The sequence below is a fragment of the Podarcis filfolensis genome (genome assembly GCF_964270895.1).
Source record: "Podarcis filfolensis genome assembly, chromosome: 7".
Lineage (NCBI taxonomy): Eukaryota > Metazoa > Chordata > Lepidosauria > Squamata > Lacertidae > Podarcis > Podarcis filfolensis.
In genome coordinates, this window is record NC_139603.1 from 6,673,341 (window position 1) to 6,690,337 (window position 16,997).

Sequence of the window (16,997 nt, forward strand, 5' to 3'; positions counted from 1 at the left end):
AAAAAGAAAGACAAAACTCAGGAAAAAGGTGGGGAAAGTAAAGCTGTTGGTGTATCAGCATGCGCTGTGCATAATGAGCAAAATTTAAATCATGACATTAAAACGTTCTCTGACAAGCTGTCAAGATTATTACTAATTATTATGAGCACACCGTGTCTAAAAGCAGCTAAGTAGTTTGCAGGCAAACATACATTCAAAACATCTCAGCAATCTGAAGAAAGGGAATGGGCGCTGTTACAAAAACACACACAACTACTTTGATTTTGATGAATCAAAATTCCTTTTGGACAAACATGCAGCTTCAAGGATCTGAGCAGACAACTTAGCAGCTCTCCTATTCTTGTAATTCTGATTGCTGTAGAGGCCCTTTTTCTAGTGCCCTATCCACTCACTGTTCTGTCTCCTTCCCTTTGTTGACCATGTACATGCTGTGGCTTTTGCTAAGACAGGATCTGCATTGATCAGTGTACGGTGTGGCAGTGCCACTTCCATTCTGTTTGAGCTTCAGCCGTCAGTATTTCTGCCTTTGGGTTAATGCTTACTATTTATCGTCCCAAGACTGCACTCGTGGGGCAGGGGAGAATAAGTTGATTCTCTTGGCATGGACAGGGTCACACGATTTTGCTATTCTTTTTTTTTCTTGGTCCATCTCGCCCGCTCTCATGTCCAACTTGCTCAAGACCTGAATTTCTTTGCTAGTGCAACATTACGACTCACAATGTTCCACTAGTGCTACTGACCCGGTTCACTTTTTGCATTGCACGGAGGGCTATGGGATCAAGGCACTGGTGATTCAAAGGGCTAGTTAGCTGAAATAAATTATCTTTCTATCTCTTCATTGCTGGAATATGTAGAGCAGTTGAAGATATTAGACAAACATCTATATCAAGGCACATTACCACAGAAATAAGAGTTCACCAAAGAAAATGTGGAACTTTGTTGTTATAAGTGAATGATTCAGGTCTGCTATTTTCTTGGCGCTAGACTTAGTTCCACAAACACTTGCTTGATTTTGAAGAAGGAGCAATTGATTTTACAGTTAATTTAAGTATGTCTCACATCTTTCGGAATGCTTGATATAAAGTTATATTCTGGTGTGTATTAGCAGGACAGGGTATATGGTTAAGTTGTGTCTGATTATTTTTTCTGGTACAAAGAAAATGAATTTGCATGTCTAGTAGCAATTGTGCCTTGTTTTCAAAAATCAATTATTCAACTTGTCCCCCCCCCCTTTAAACAGATGACTGTAAATGGATGAAAACTGACGTGAGTATTTCTGTCCTGCACCAATTCACCTTGTTTCTGACAAAGAAATGCCAAAATGAAGATTAAGTAGGTCCCATTGTGCCTAGCAAGGGGTTTCTTTTTCCCTCCAGAGCATAAGCAGTTAACTCACACACCTTAAAGCAGTGAATTAGGTTTGAACGCTTTGCCCTTTACATGGATGTCCTTGAGTTGCTCCGTGTAATTTGTGTCAGTACTGTTCCGTTGTCACTGCACCAACTGAAGCCGTGACACGTAGCTCTGCCAGCCAGCCAGAGGGAAAAGCCACACACAGAGGCAAGACAAGCCAGTATGACTTAAATCAGGCAACCCAGTAGCATGAAAATTACTTCGGTTGCAAAAGGGTGGGGGTATAAATCGGTTACCCAAAATGTGAGCAACTTTTCTGACTATGTTTTAATAATGCTATAATACTAAATCCACCCTCTCCCTGCAAAATACCTAATGGGAATACAAAACATAAGTATTATAATGCTCTACCAAATAAGCCATCACATAACCATAAAAAAGCACATTATGGATTCAACACAATGATCACAAGTTGTGCCAATAACCGACATAAAATATTACTGCAGACATGCATAACTTGTGGTGCCTCCTTTTTGGAAAACTAGATGTTGTATAGTCAAGAGAACCTGTAAAACTTTTCCCCCTCCTCCCATTAAAATAGCACGACACCTATGAATATACTCCTAACCAGTGGTGATAAGAACATACATATCTTGAATTTTAATATGCTGCTTTAATCTCCTTTTTTTTTTTAAGTTCAGAATGAGTCTTGTCATCGTGACTTTCTGCTGGGCACAGTTTGTATTATGCTGTTGCCACTCACCCCAATCTCTGAGCCGTGTGAGATCCCAGGGGTTACAGGCACTTACCTAGGGTTCAGGGACACAGGTGGCGCTGTGGGTTAAACCACAGAGCCTAGGGCTTGCCAATCAGAAGGTCGGCGGTTTGAATCCCTGCGACGGGGTGAGCTCCCGTTGCTCGGTCCCAGGTCCTACCAACCTAGCAGTTCGAAAACACATCAAAGTCCGAGTAGATAAATAGGTACCGCTCCAGTGGGAAGGTAAACAGTGTTTCCGTGCGCTGCTCTGGTTCGCCAGAAGCGGCTTAGTCATGCTGGCCACATGACCCGGAAGCTGTACGCCGGCTCCCTCGGCCAATAAAGCGAGATGAGCGCCGCAACCCCAGAGTCGGCCACAACTGGACCTAATGGTCAGGGGTCCCTTTACCTTTACCTAGGGTTCAGTTTCCTTGGAAATATCACAATATATATCACAATATATGGGTCATTGGCACACATTGTATATACAGTACAACCTGAGCCTACGATGGAGGGGCTCACAGCACTGACACAAAATCAAGCACGCCTCCAGCCTGCTTCTTGCCAAGCACAACGGCACACACACCCCTCTGGTTTTTATTTTTCTCACTACCAACTGGGTGAGGGAGGGGCCCCACCCCTTTGGCACCAGGCAACTGCCTTTCTAATACTAAGGACCCACACTTAGGGCCATTACCAAGAAGCTGGCCTGTCGACTTGAACAACGGAATCCTCCATTAGATTTTAACCCTTGCTGGATCCAGGAATTAGAAGGGACTTGGGTATCACACAGGAGACGGGTGGCGCTGTGGGTTAAACCACAGAGCCTAGGACTTGCCGATCAGAAGGTCGGTGGTTCTAATCCCAGTGACGGGGTGAGCTACCGTTGCTCGGTCCCTGCTCCTGCCAACCTAGCAGTTCGAAAGCACATCAAAGTGCAAGTAGATAAATAGGTACCACTCCGGCGGGAAGGTAAACGGCGTTTCCGTGCACTGCTCTGGTTTGCCAGAAGCGGCTTAGTCATGCTGGCCACATGACCCGGAAGCTGTACACCGGCTCCCTCGGCCAATAAAGTGAGATGAGTGCCACAGCCCCAGAGTTGTCCACGACTGGACCTAATGGTCAGGGGTCCCTTTACCTTTACTTGGGTATCGCACAGCCTAACTGCCCCCAACAACCTCAGAGCAACACACACACACACACACTTTCATTATACAGTCCAAGGATAGGTATCACTTTGTCAGAACAAGGTGAATTGGTGCAAGACAGAAAGACTCATGTCAGTTTTCATCCATTTACAGTCATCCGTTAAAAGGGGGGGGGAGGACAAGTTGAATAATTGATTTTTGAAAACAAGGCGCAATTGCTACTAGACATGCAAATTCATTTTCTCTGTACCAGAAAAAATAATCATACACAACTTAAGCAAATACCCTGTTCTGCTAATACACACCAGAATATAACTCCTCCGTAGTTTGCAGTTCTTTTACAGTGGTACCTCGGGTTAAGTACTTAATTCGTTCTGGAGGTCCGTTCTTAACCTGAAACTGTTCTTAACCTGAAGCACCACTTTAGCTAATGGGGCCTCCTGCTGCCGCCGTGCCGCCGGAGCACGATTTCTGTTCCCATCCTGAAGCAAAGTTCTTAACCTGAAGCACTATTTCTGGGTTAGCGGAGTCTGTAACCTGAAGCGTATGTAACCTGAGGTACCACTGTATTGGTGTCAAGTACTCTTGAGAAACTAAAATATTAGCCACAACATGGATGAGCAACAAAACTGTGGATGAGCAACAAAATTATCATGAAGTGGGAGTATAGATAAGATGATGTGGCAAAGAGCAATATTGGAGAGAGCAAAGCGTGTCCGTCAGGCAGTTAACACTGAATCCTGGCAGCTGACTTATATGAACATAAGCATCTTACAACTTCCTTGGCATTTATCTTCCCTTTCTTGTTCCCTTTTTCTTTCTGGACGTATAAATGAACGTGGGAGAGACCTTACAATACTAGTCAACACAGCAATCCACCAATGAATCAGTTTTTAATTCCACAAACTTAAATGGAGATTGTCGTTTGGAAAAGGAGAAAGATATTATTTATCGCTGCTTCAGCCCAAGAAGCTTTGTTTCCCAGCTGTTTATCTGCTCATGGTGTCTTGAAATGTGCTCTGCTTTGAGATCCTTTTATTGTGTGCAGGGCTAAGACTGCCAGACGGGAAGGAGCCAGAAGAGGGGCAGGCAGATTCTTCTGCACTCATCGCCATCTCAGCCCTTTCCCCCCTTACTCCCTGTGGGATCACACCGCCAGACTTCCAGGATCCCTCCCTCGGTGCCTCATCTATAATTTAAGACATGATTTACACTGTAGCTCAGCCAACAGAACCCAGAGCATCTTTTACCTTGCTTAGTAGCTAATGAAGCCTTACTTTCTCTTTGTTGCTGTGGTTCTGCTCGGCTACATTGGCCACGGAGTGCCTGGCTTTTATGCAAAGGCTAAGCAAAATGCCAAGAGTCTGTATTAAGGAAATACAAAGTAGGAAGACTCAAAACAATCTTGGAGACTAAGTGGTATCAAAGAAAATATCAGAGTGCTTCCTGACCCTCACTCTTCTGCTTCCTGATCTATTAAAGCATCACCCACATGTCATTCTTGCAAGGTCTCTGCATCTGTTACTGAGTGAACTACCTCCTTCTCCCCAGCCTGCCCCTTCACTATTCTTACTATTGCTTTCCCAAACCTGGTGCTCTCTGTAGGATTGGGACTACTGCTTGCATGAGAAGTTTTTAATGTCTGATGCTGTATCGTTTTTAATATTCAGTTGGAAGCCGCCCAGAGTGGCTGGGGAAACCCAGCCAGATGGGTGGGGTATAAATAAATTATTATTATTATTATTATTATTATTATTATTATTATTATTATTATCATCATCATCCAAAACTCTGGGAGGCAGGGCTGGATTAACCATTAGGCAAAATAAGCCCATGCTTAGGGCATCAAAGGAAAGGGGGCAACGTATAAATGTTCCATTGCCAGATCTACCATGGACCATACGGTGCAGATGAACAAAAATAAGCATTATTTATACAAATATACAAAAATAAACATTTTCCATCTTGCTGTAGGTTTCATTTAAAAAAATGATATTTTATTTTATGGCTTGTGGTTAATGTTTTGAATTAGATATATAAGAGGGCACCACAATCTTGTAATTGGCCTCTAAATGTCTTCATCCGGCCCTGTTGGGAGGGTTCCAAAATTGGGGAGGGCTCCTTTACTAACTCCAGCTAAAACAAAAAAATTTTTTTTCCTTCCAGTAGCACCTTAAAGACCAACTAAGTTAGTTCTTGGTATGAGCTTTCGTGTGCATGCACACGAAAGCTCAAAGCAAGAACTAACTTAGTTGGTCTTTAAGGTGCTACTGGAAGGAAAAAAAAAATTTTGTTTTGACTATGGCAGACCAACACGGCTACCTATCTGTAACTATAACTCCAGCTACTGAGACTGCAAGGGCAGTTGGGGTTCCACCTTTTGAAAGGACTATTGCTGGGGAGGGAACGGGGGAGCAACTCCCAAGGCAGGATTTTGCGTGCGCCTCACCTGCCCCCTGGGCAGACGGGAGGGCTGGAGATCAGCTTCCTGCAACCTGGCGACTGCCCGGCGGGGAGTTCTAGCCAAAGCATCCGGCCGCCTCCCGGGTACCGGAGCCCGGACGGGGAGCGCACGCCAGGGGGAGCCGCGCGCTCGTCTTGGGCGGCCTTTCCCCACATCCCTTCCCCTCGGCGCCCCGTATGCTGTCTCCCTCTCTCTCGTTCCTCCCTAAATCCAAGCCCGCTTGCTCCCTTCTCCGGTTTTCCCTTCCACAAACGAGGCAGGGAGTTTTTCTCTGCGCCCCCGACGCATTTCCAGCCCGATGCCGAGCGGGGGATGCTCGCCTCCCGCAAGCCAGGTGCGCGCCTCGACGGCTGCCCCTCCTCTCCGCCTGAAAGTGCGCGGCGGCGGCGCGCAAGTCCCTCCCCACCGCCCCGCCCCGGCTGCGCGGACTCGCCGGGGCTCCTTTGTGTGCGCTTGGCCGCCGCGCCGGAATTTCGCCCCGCTCCCTGGCAGACGGCGAGCCGGAGAGGGAGGGAGGGAGCGGGGCCGCCGCGGCTCCTCCTCCGGCTCCTTCGCCCAGCCTCCTGCTCCGCCGACCGCCTGCCCGCCCGCCCGCCCGCCCGCGCTGCCGCCGCCGCCGCCTCCACGCGCGTCGCCGGAGCCTGGCGGGCGGCTGCTCGGCTCCTGGTCGCCGGATCCCGGAGGCGCCGCGCCCCGAGGGGGACCCTGCGCGCAGGTAAGGGCGAGGGGCGGCCGGGTGGGCGAGCGGCATCGTGCCGCGGCGGCATCCCGCCTCGCCCGCCGGGGATGCTGCTGCTACCGGGCGGGTGACGGGGCGGGCGCCTTGCGCGGGGACAGGCGGAGGCAGCGCGCCCGGCAGCCTCTCTGCGCGGGAAGGCAGGCAGGCAGGCGGGCAGCAGGCCGGGCCGGGCAGCTCTCCGCGCGCAGGGGCGGCCCCACCCCGGACGGGAGCCTCTGGCTGGCTCTCCGCGTCCCTTGCGCGCCTGCCTGCGCCCGGGCGTCTCCAAAAGTTTCTTCTCTCGCGCGCTCCGCTCCGAGCTTGCCGTGCGCCCCGGTGCGCGCAGCGGAGGCGTCCGAGGTGCCCGAGCTCTTGCGCGCTAGGAGGCACAGTCCCGGGAAGGGCTCCTGCGCTGCGCAACCGGTGGCGCCACCGGGCTGCTCGGTCGCTTGCCTTGGGTGGCGAGAGAGGGCGCCGCACCTGCCCGGCAGAAGCAGGCGGCTCGGGTCCGGAGGAGGAGAGGTCCGGGCTCGGGGAGGAGAACCCGACGGGGGCATCTTCTCCCCCTCGAGCCCAGTCTTCGCTTGCGGAAGGTTCTAGGCTCTGTTCTGTGCAGCTCAAGTTCGACAGTCCTTGGATGCGGGGCGAGGAAACATTATTGGAACTGTTGCCCATCAAAATAGACCATCCTGGACTAGACGACCTGACCTGCTAGAAAACAGCTTGCTCAGTTTGGGTGTTCTCCGGGCTTCCAGAAAGCAGTGTTTTAGGGCTGCAGCCAGTACATTGGATGATTGTCTAATCTGGAATAATGTAGGAACATGGAAAGAAAGAATCTGCAGGACACATAAGGAGGCACTTCCTCCATTTCTTCCCCTTTCTTGGAAAGATGCCCAGGGGGCTGGATGGCAATTGCTTGGCTTCAAGAAAGAACATCTGAATTTTGGGGCTGAAAGACTTGCACAATCCTCTGCTATTTGAGCTCTCTTTAAAATTACTTTGTGGTTTTTATTTTTTAAAGGTTACGTATGTGCACCCCTGCACGTCATAGCTTTGTTTTGCTTTGTTTAGAAAATGCTTTGTTTAGAAAAGGCGTTATTTGTTTCCCCCTCTTAGATTAGATTGCAGCAATAAAAACCTAAAGTACTAAGTATTCATAACAGGAAAAAGCCTTTGAAATGGCAAGAAAAGTGCCTGGCAGGCAGCTCCAGAAATTATAGGTTTCGTTGGAGTGGAGCTCTTTCTGAAAGTTGGGAGGTGAGCAAGCTGGGTTACACTTTCTTTGGATGTGCTGAGAGGGCTTTAAGCTCCCTAGTAGAGCACCTGCCCTGCATGTAAAGGGCCCTGTGAATCCGTATCATGTCTGATTAAATCATGATGAGATAGCTGGGTTAAAAAGAAATCTCTACCAGAGACCAGATAACACTTTCCTTTTGAAAGTAGACAATGTTGGGCAATGGACCAGCTGTCTGGCCATGTGGTGGGCTTATTATGTTGTTAAACCCTAACGTGTAGTCTTCTCCTCTAAAGGAGACCCTATGAGACTCTAAAGTCCCATTGAAGCTGGTGCGCCTAACGTCCTGATCCTAAAGCAACTGTTGCCAAATAAATGCTTAAAGCCGGCAGACTTGTGCAAGATTCTAAATAAGAATGTTATTCTGCCCTTGCAGAATAAAGAAGAGCTGGCCAACCATATGCTTATGGACAACATGCTAGCAGGACATAAAGACAACCATACTCCCCTGCTGTTATTTCCCAACAACTGGTGTTCGGAGGCATGTTGCCTCTGATCCTGCAGGTGGCACATAGACATCATAACCATGGATTAGTAGCCCCTCGTGTACTTTTTCATCATGAATTTGCCCAGTACTTTGTCGGTGGCCATCCCCACAACGTGTGACAATGCATTCCCCAAGTAGGTGTTGTGTGGGCAGCTCTTCCCTTGTCTGTCCTGAATGTCCAGCCTTTTAGCTTTACTGCTTATATTGTATGAGAGAGAAAGAGAAAGGAAAGCACTTTCTAGCTGCTTCTGCTCCTCCCCTCCCCTTTCTTGTCTTTTTGCTAAACCCCAAACCCCTAAACATTGCAAGCTTTCCTGGAAGGGCAGTTCTTTACCATGTAGATTGTACTTTCCCTCCTCTACTGGACAACATTTTGCATCTTTTGAGGATCAATGTTCTAAGGAACTCAAATTTAGGTAGAACGCTTTAACCAGCTATAAGCTCAAGAAAATCTCTGCTTGGCATTGTTATCATTTTCTGTGTGATATTTGCCATCGTGTGGGTAAAACTCTACACTGCTGATCAGGAGCGGGCAGGTGTCCCATTTTGCCACTTGAAGTGACATGGGAAAGTGCCCCCACCACTGGTGTGGAAGTGGCGCTGCCATCAGCGCTCCAATTTCCAGTGAGCTCTCGCACACCGCTCCCAAAATTGCCGCTGATGTTGGCACCATTTCTCTAGTGGTGGTGGGGGCAGTAGGGAAAGGTGGGGTGCCCACAAGTGACCCTCAGGGCCTTTTTGGGCAGCCCTTGGCAAATTTTGGCACCCTCCCCAGTGATGGCCAAACTTGGCCCTCCAGCTGTCTTTGGACTACAACTCCCATCATCCCTAGTTAACAGGACCATTGGTCAGGGATGATGGGAATTGTAGTCAGCTGGAGGGCTGAGTTATTAACTTACTGGTTCTGCTTCACGCACTCTCGACCTCACCCATCGAGTTTTGACTCCATTGTAGACTGTATCACTGCCTTGTTTGATATAATTATTTGGTCAGTTGTGGTTGGGAATGTTGACCAATCTAAATGGCATATTCTGTGGATGCTGTTTCACATCCAGTGTTGACCACTGTCTTGATGCTGGCTGAATTGCTTATCTTATTTGATGCCTACTGAACATGAAACTGTTGAGAGTGCTCAAAACTAAACACAGCAACTTCCATTTTCAGCAGGCTTGTATTTCATACTTGTATCATGCATTCATTTATATGTGTTTATAAGGAATAATAGAAAGCAATAAAAGGTTTGTGCCATGCAAGGGAAAGAAGAATGCCGTTTCCCTGGACAAGTTAGGAAAAGAGATATATTGGCTCTTTAAAAATGTATTGCTGTTGGTTTCAGTGACCTTACTTCCAGATATTTCTGAGCTTCCCAGTTACATTTCCAGCTCCAGGGAATTATCAAGATCTTATTTAGCTTACGATTTTAATAATGTTGCCCCATCTTTCCTCACCCGCCTCCTCCAGTGACCCTGTGTTGAGTTTTAGAAAGAATCATTGCCAGGCAAGCTGGGCGATAGTTCACAGGATGAGGTAATAGTGTCTTGTTTCTTAGTAACCACCCACTGAGCTCAGAAAGCAGAACAATGCAAGGTGAATCCCATCCTCCTCCTCCTCGCCGAGTATGAGATTTCCAAAGTCAAAGCTCATCCTCCCTGGACTGAACAAAATTGGCTGAAGCAAAATGATGCAGGGAACTTAGTGCCACAATTAAACAGCAAAAACTTCAGCTCGTTAAAGCTCAGTCCATAATCAAAGTGTCAAATTCAAAAGCTTGAAACGTAAACATATGCAGAGTTTTATGTTTTTCTCCAGCCCTGCACATGGAAACAGAATCAACACTGTGCGTACGCATGGGAGATTCATGTATTATAATAACATTCGTATTTAAAAACAAACTGAAGTTTCAGCTCAGTAGAAGGAATTTATTTACTACCTGCGGAAGTGAAGTATATGTACATTGGAAATTCATAACATGCATTCTGTCCCTGTTACCAGGTGCCGGTTTATTTACAACGGTGTTGTGTTCTGCTTTCTTTTCGGTATACCCCTCCGGCACCCTCTCTGTTAGCCCCTGTCACAAACTCTGTGTGTCCCTGTAATCCTGTCTCTCCATTCTCCTTCCCCTGACTTGGAGCTGTGGTTAATACTTCAAACCTGGTACACATCTTCTACACATTTGTGGGTGCATCTTTCTTTGGTACTTCCGTGTGCGTGGCCTGCATTGGGTGTAGAGGGGGGGGGCCTCTCCCATTTCTTCTCCTTGAACCTGGGCCCTCTTACGATACAATATGATAATCTTTATTGTCATTGTCCCATACAGAACAACAAAATTGAAAAAATAAATAAGTCTACCTAAGACATTCAAAACCAACAAGCCTGCTATCCCAGCTATCCCAGCCTGGTTAGCCCCCTAAAAACTCTGATACCCCATTTTTAAAATACAATATACTCCCATAGAGACTCCTTACACTGCGTTTAAAACCAAAATCGCATTTAGATAGAAACTGTTTCTCAGGCGGCTAGTCCTAGTCTTTATAACCCTGTACCTTCTTCCAGAAGGCAGAAGCTGAAAGAGAACTATGAGTCCACCTTGCTGGCCATGGGTCCAGCCTTACCAAGGGGCTGGTTGGAGCAGGGGTCAGCAACCTTTTTCAGCCGTGGGCTGGTCCACCGTCCCTCAGACCATGTGGTCGGCCAGACTATATTTTATGGGGGAAAAGAACAAATTCCTATGCCCCACAAATAACCCAGAGATGCATTTTAAATAAAAGCACATTCTACTCATGTAAAAACACGCTGATTCCCAGACCGTCCGCGGGCCAGATTGAGAAGGCGATTGGGCCGCATCTGGCCCCCGGGCCTTAGGTTGCCTACCCCTGGGTTGGAGCGAGGGAGGCATTTGGGGTCGCATCCGGTTCCCCCCACTTTAAATGTTAGGGTCTGGTTTGGCTCCTGCTTTAGTCGGTGCTAAAACTCCAACAGGAGGAGACTTTGATCCTGAACCATGCAGTCATTTGATATAAATCATCTGTTTTCATTCTTTTATGTCTGAGGCTTGAGATACTAACCAGAAAAATGTTTCTTGGCACTGGGCTGTAGGTTAACTTCACATGCATTTAATGTGCATTGCTATTGATCATGAAGAACAAAGGCAGGCATTTCATACTATGTCCTGTCAATCAAGCCCAGCAGCTGAGTTTTCTGGTTGCCAATTTGCAGCTGCTTAATGGTCCTGAGACTGTAACCTTCTTCTGTAACCTTGTGCTTGCAAGCGGAGCTGCTTGTTTAAGCAGCGCTAGAAATTCCCCAGGCGTCTTTTGCGACTTGCATGGGTCCAGTCGCGACTGTGGGGGGATCTCTGGATGGCCATGTTGGCGACAGACATCTCCACCTGGCTGACCCCTCCAGCTTTCTTAAGCAGGTAAGCAGAAGAGTTTATTTATAGCCTTTATATCCCACCTTTTTTCTCCAGGGAGTACATGGTTCAGTGGGTCTCCTCTGAGTAAAACAGCACTCTTTACTTTTATCAGAATTGGAACTGTGCCTTCTGTTCTAATGTCTGAATAGCTGTCCCAGGAGTCTGCCGTTCAGTAATCACACCGTTGAAAGTTGGAGTCAACTCTTTATTAGCAAAACCGCAATCTCCACAGACTTGGTTGAGTGTCAGGCCTAATGAGCAGAGCGGCTCGTTCCTGGTGATCTTACTCCATGAAAGTCAGTGGCCGAGACTGAAAGTCCCCTCTTCCTCAGCACCTGCCAATTTAGAGGTAGAGCTTTACACGCCGCTGGAGCCAACTGCTGCCAGGGAGACATTGCTTCTAAAACCCACCATTGAAGGGGGGAAGAAGTTCCAGAGTTGGAGGCACCTTGGAGGTTCCTCCTTTCCATGGTGAGTGGTCCATTCTGAAGAGCTGAGTGCCTCTCATGGCTGCCTCTGTGCTGCCTAGTCGTCCTTCAGTTTTCTGCATGCTGAAGAATTGGCCTGTGCCACTGGGTATCTTATCCACAAGAGGGACCAAAATCTTGGGAGTGCTGCATTTGCTTGGATTAAGCCACCACTGGAGCGAGATGCCAGCGTTGCAGGATTAACAGGGTCCCTTCCAGCTCTCTAATTCTATGATTCAGTCTGTTTTTGACCCCAGAAATACCTCTTCTGCATCTCTCCTGCGTCACTTTATTTGATGAAAAGGGGTGAAAACGAGCATGGTGTTTTCACTATGCTGTTAACATTTTACCTCAGATCCATAGATGATTTAACTCAGTGAATGTTAAGCAGCATGGAGGTGGGCAGGGGTGGCAACTTGAGTAAAATATTTGGGGGGGGGGCAGGTAAGCTGCACATCATGTAATTGATCACATGATGTGGTGCATGCACACCATTTCAATGGCAATGCCACCCAGACTGGCTGTGGCAACCCAAGTGAGATTCATATTTTAGCATTTTCTTTTTCCTGTCTTCTCCTTTATGTCAGATCTTTCCAGTGATCTTTCCAATGAAAGTATAGCCTCTCACACCACAACCTCCACTGGTTACAAGTTTCTCACCAACCCTTGAAATATTCTACCTGAAGGAGTGTCTCACCCCCATCGCTCAGCCCGGACACTGAGGTCCAGCGCTGAGGGCCTTCTGGTGGTTCCCTCACTGCGAGGTTACAGGGAACCAGGCAGAGGGCCTTCTCGGTAGTGGCACCCGCCCTGTGGAACTCCCTCCCATTAGATGTCAAGGAAATAAACAACTATCTGACTTTTAGAAGACACCTGAAGGCAGCCCTGTTCAGGGAAGATTTTAATGTTTGATGTTTTATCACATTATTATTATTATTATTATTATTATTATTATTATTAATTATGTTGGGAGCTGCCCAGAGTTGCTGGGGAAACCCAGCCAGATGGGCATGGTATAAATAATAAACTATCATCATCAGCACCACCATCATCATAAGTTGGACTGCAGTGGTCAGGGCCCAGGGCCCAACTTCATTTGCTCCATGGAAAACCATGAGCAGGACCAGCTTACAGATGCCCCATGTTGGACCCCAGCAGCAACGTAGCCCTTATTCCCTGCCTGCTGCAGTCAGTCACTTAGACAAGTGTGCCGTGTTGGTGAGGAGCAACAGCTCCTTGCTCATCTGCTTTCCCTCCCCCTTGGTGTGGAGGATGTGGAGCTGCTGCCACAGGTGATGGCATGGTGCTGACTGCAGGGGCTATTGAGCCCTTGTTGCCGCTCAGAGAGACTCCAATGGCAGTGGAAGCTCTTCAGTCTTGTAGTGCCTGATGATCCTGATGCTAGTCCTGAACGCTAGGTCTCTGGGAAATAGTCTGCATGTTGAAGGACAACTTCTGCACGTCTCAGATGATGCCACTGCCAGAGTTTCATCTTAATGAAAGCAACAAGCATGGTATTCTACACAAGTAGAGGTGGATCCGTTATGCTAGTTTTAACAGTTTTGCTCTTTTACATTTCCCACAAAATCCTTCAGGTATAGGGATGCCGAGTAATGATGAAACCAAGGAAATAATGGGCCGCTTGCTGCTGTGATGGCCTCATCAATTGATTGAAATTATTGAATGTTTTTGCTGCAGCAAAAAAGGGATCCAGTATAAAAGGATGGGCAGCTGTTTCATGTGGCAACACCCTGCTTTCCTGTATACACAAAAGCATGTACAATGTCAGGTATAAAATGCAGTGTTTTCTTTATGGAGCAGCCACACATTTTCCTACATGAAGGAATAACACATGACCTGGCCTTGATACAGTGTTAGAAACTCAGATATAGAAGCTAATTGCAAAATGGCACCGTAAATCTAAATCACGGTCACCACAACAGTATGTCTAGGCACCATTTTTACTATTATTATTATTATTAATTATTATTATTATTTTCATTTCTATTCTGCTTTATATTTTAAAGAAAAAAAATATCAAGGCAGTTAACAACACATTAAAACACCAGATTCGAGCTTCAAGGAAAATATTTGAGCTCCTTCTGCTTTCCCCATATTGATTTACCTGCTCAATTTATATAGCTGCCCCATAGTACTCTCAGAAGCCAGGGTGGTGTATTGGTGAGAGTGTCAGACTAGAAACTGGGAGATCAGGGTTCAAGGCCCCACTCTGTCATGACACTCACTGGGGGACCTTGGGCCAGTCACAGCCTCTTAACCTACTTTACAGGGTCGCTGTAGGGACTAACTGAGGAGGGGGTCAACCATGTACTCCCTGGAGAAAAAGGTGGGATATAAATGCAATATAAATAAGACCTTCTGCTTACCTGCTTAAGAAAGCTGGAGAGGCCACCAGAGATCTCCAGGTGGTTGTAATTGGACCCATGCCAGTCGCAAATTGTGCCTGACGCCTGGAAAATTTTAAGCAGTGCTCTGATAATAGCTCAGAAAGAGTGATTGAATCTAGACCTATGGCCCAACAGAGGACCGAGCAGAGGAAGAACCAGCAATGACTATGTCAGACTCTCAGTCTCCTTTGAACCTTTGCTCAGTTAACAGCGCCCTTTTGAGAGAGTGAATCTCCAGCCGTTTCTGGCTCAGCACCTAATCTAGTTTCAGCTCGGACTCGGGTTCCAGCCACTATATCAGCCGGTCATGGACAACGTGTCTTGGTACATAATCAAAAAATGGGGATCAAAATCCAGCCTGGAAGTTCCCAGAACATGGATCACTGTGCTCAGGGTCTTCTTACCTATGAAAGGTCTCAACCGAAGCTCATAAGAAATGCTGTGTGGCTCCAGGGGAGTGCCGCTCCGTCCAAAACAGGTAACACACCAACTTTCTGGACCTTGGAACCACCAACATACAGTGCCCTAGTTTCTCACTATTCATCCTCAGTAAGGGTACTTGTGTTTGTGTGAGTAGAACAGGCTTAACAACATTTTGCTATATTAATTAAATCCAAATAGAAGATAATGGAAGTGGTTTAGCAGAACCATTCTTCAAAATTTGCAGTACACAAAGACAACTCTGAACGCCTTTCAGAGATGACGCTTTTTCAATTAACTCTGTGTGCCATGGTGAACACTCAAAATCTTTGGTGAATAATGTGTGACACACGTGACTGTAGCCACGATCTCTTGGATGAGTGGCTTACTGTAATGAACGCTGTTCATCTAGGGAGGAGGCACATTTATCTGTCTAAACAGAAAGAGGGGCCGTAACTCTTGTTGACACGTGCTGCACAGAGCAAAGTTGTGACACCAGTCAAGCAGTGGCTCAATGCCAGGATATAAATATAATCAGTGCGGAGCTATAATTTGCATTTCTCGCTCCTTGATGAGAATGCCACTCAATAAGTCCTCGTTCTTGTGAACAATGTGCCTATGATTGCAGGCTCCTTTCCTGGAATCTATGCTTCCTTGTCTGTTACCATGAGACATGAGCCCTAAGGGACTTGGGTTGGGAGCCTCTTCATTGAAGAAAGGCCAGCAAACCTGTACATCCAGACAGTGCGGACTCCATACAGTGGTACCTCGGGTTAAGTACTTAATTCGTTCTGGAGGTCTGTTCTTAACCTGAAACTGTTCTTAACCTGAAGACCACTTTAGCTAATGGGACCGGAGCACGATTTCTGTTCTCATCCTGAAGCAAAGTTCTTAACCTGAAGCACTATTTCTGGGTTAGCAGAGTCTGTAACCGGAAGCATATGTAACCTGAAGCATATGTAACCCGAGGTACCACTGTACAGCTGTTGTACCACTCTGTTCCATAACTGCTCAATCATACGGCACTTAATAACTTGAGCTAAAGTGTTGCCACTATTCTCAAGTGGAGAGAGGTCCACTTTGTTGTTATTTCACATTAAAAGGTAAAGGTAAAGGACCCCTGACAGTTAAGTCCAGTCACGGACGACTCTGGGGTTGTGGCGCTCATCTCGCTTTACTGGCTGAGGGAGCCGACGTTTGTCCGCAGACAGTTTTTCGGGGTCAGGTGGCCAGCATGACTAAGCTGCTTCTGGCGAAACCAGAGCAGCGCACGGAAATGCCATTTACCTTCCCACTGGAGTGGTACCTATTGATCTACTTGATCTTTGATGTGCTTTTGAACTGCTAGGTTGGCAGGAGCAGGGACTGAGCAATGGGAGCTCACCCTGTCGTGGGGATTTGAACCGCCGACCTTCCGATCGGCAAGCCCAGAGGCTCAGTGATTTACACCACAGCGCCACCCACATCCTGCATTCACATTAACTGCAATTGACTCTCCCATGGATGGGAAAACAGTTTTTTTTTGGGGGGGGGGAGATGAGTTTGGGGGAACAAAAGGCCAAAAGGGAAAGAGTTAAATAACACTCCTCCCTACCATTCTCTTGTTCTTGCAACCTTGAGGATGTTTTTCATTTTAAAAAAATTGTGAACAGTTTTCTTTTGTATAAAAAAAAAGCAAAACACCCTCCATTGTACAAAAGAAATCGTACAAGGGAGTGCCATGTGTAGTTTGGCCCCGAGTTGAAATGTTAACGAGATTCCTCCACCCTCCCTTGAAACCCATTTAAAAGTTATTTCATAAAGATTGTTTAACTAATTGGCTTAACAGACAACATCTGATCCTGATAAATGGGCCATTCATTGGCAGGTGATAGAACTGTTACTGCTGCACAACATAAAATGGTTTTATAACCCCTTAATTGGCAGGCCTTTTAATTTAGGCTGCGCTGGCATTTCTCCCCATATCTTCCTGTGCGCTATGGGGTGTGTTCTTATGGGGCGTGGTGATGCTGCCTCCATAGAGCTAAAGATTGAAGGCGTGAGGTGGGGCTGCAGATCCGTAGACT

General features: G+C 47.1%; 2 protein-coding genes across 10 annotated transcripts in view; one reads left to right on the top strand and one right to left on the bottom strand.

Annotated features, from left to right (window-relative positions):
• DGKH (diacylglycerol kinase eta) overlaps nucleotides 1-16,997 on the bottom strand; it is a 764,231-nt gene that overhangs the window by 67,266 nt on the left and 679,968 nt on the right. The gene's annotated exons all lie outside the window — the stretch shown is intronic.
• ENOX1 (ecto-NOX disulfide-thiol exchanger 1) overlaps nucleotides 6,098-16,997 on the top strand; it is a 280,345-nt gene continuing 269,445 nt past the window's right edge. For 2 of the 7 annotated variants that reach the window (XM_083624680.1, XM_083624683.1), the window contains exon 1: nucleotides 6,344-6,437. The gene's annotated coding sequence lies outside the window, so the exon portion shown is untranslated. Of the gene's footprint in view, nucleotides 6,438-16,997 lie in introns of all 7 variants that reach the window. The other 5 variants (XM_083624672.1, XM_083624674.1, XM_083624673.1 and 2 more) reach the window with 5 other exon arrangements.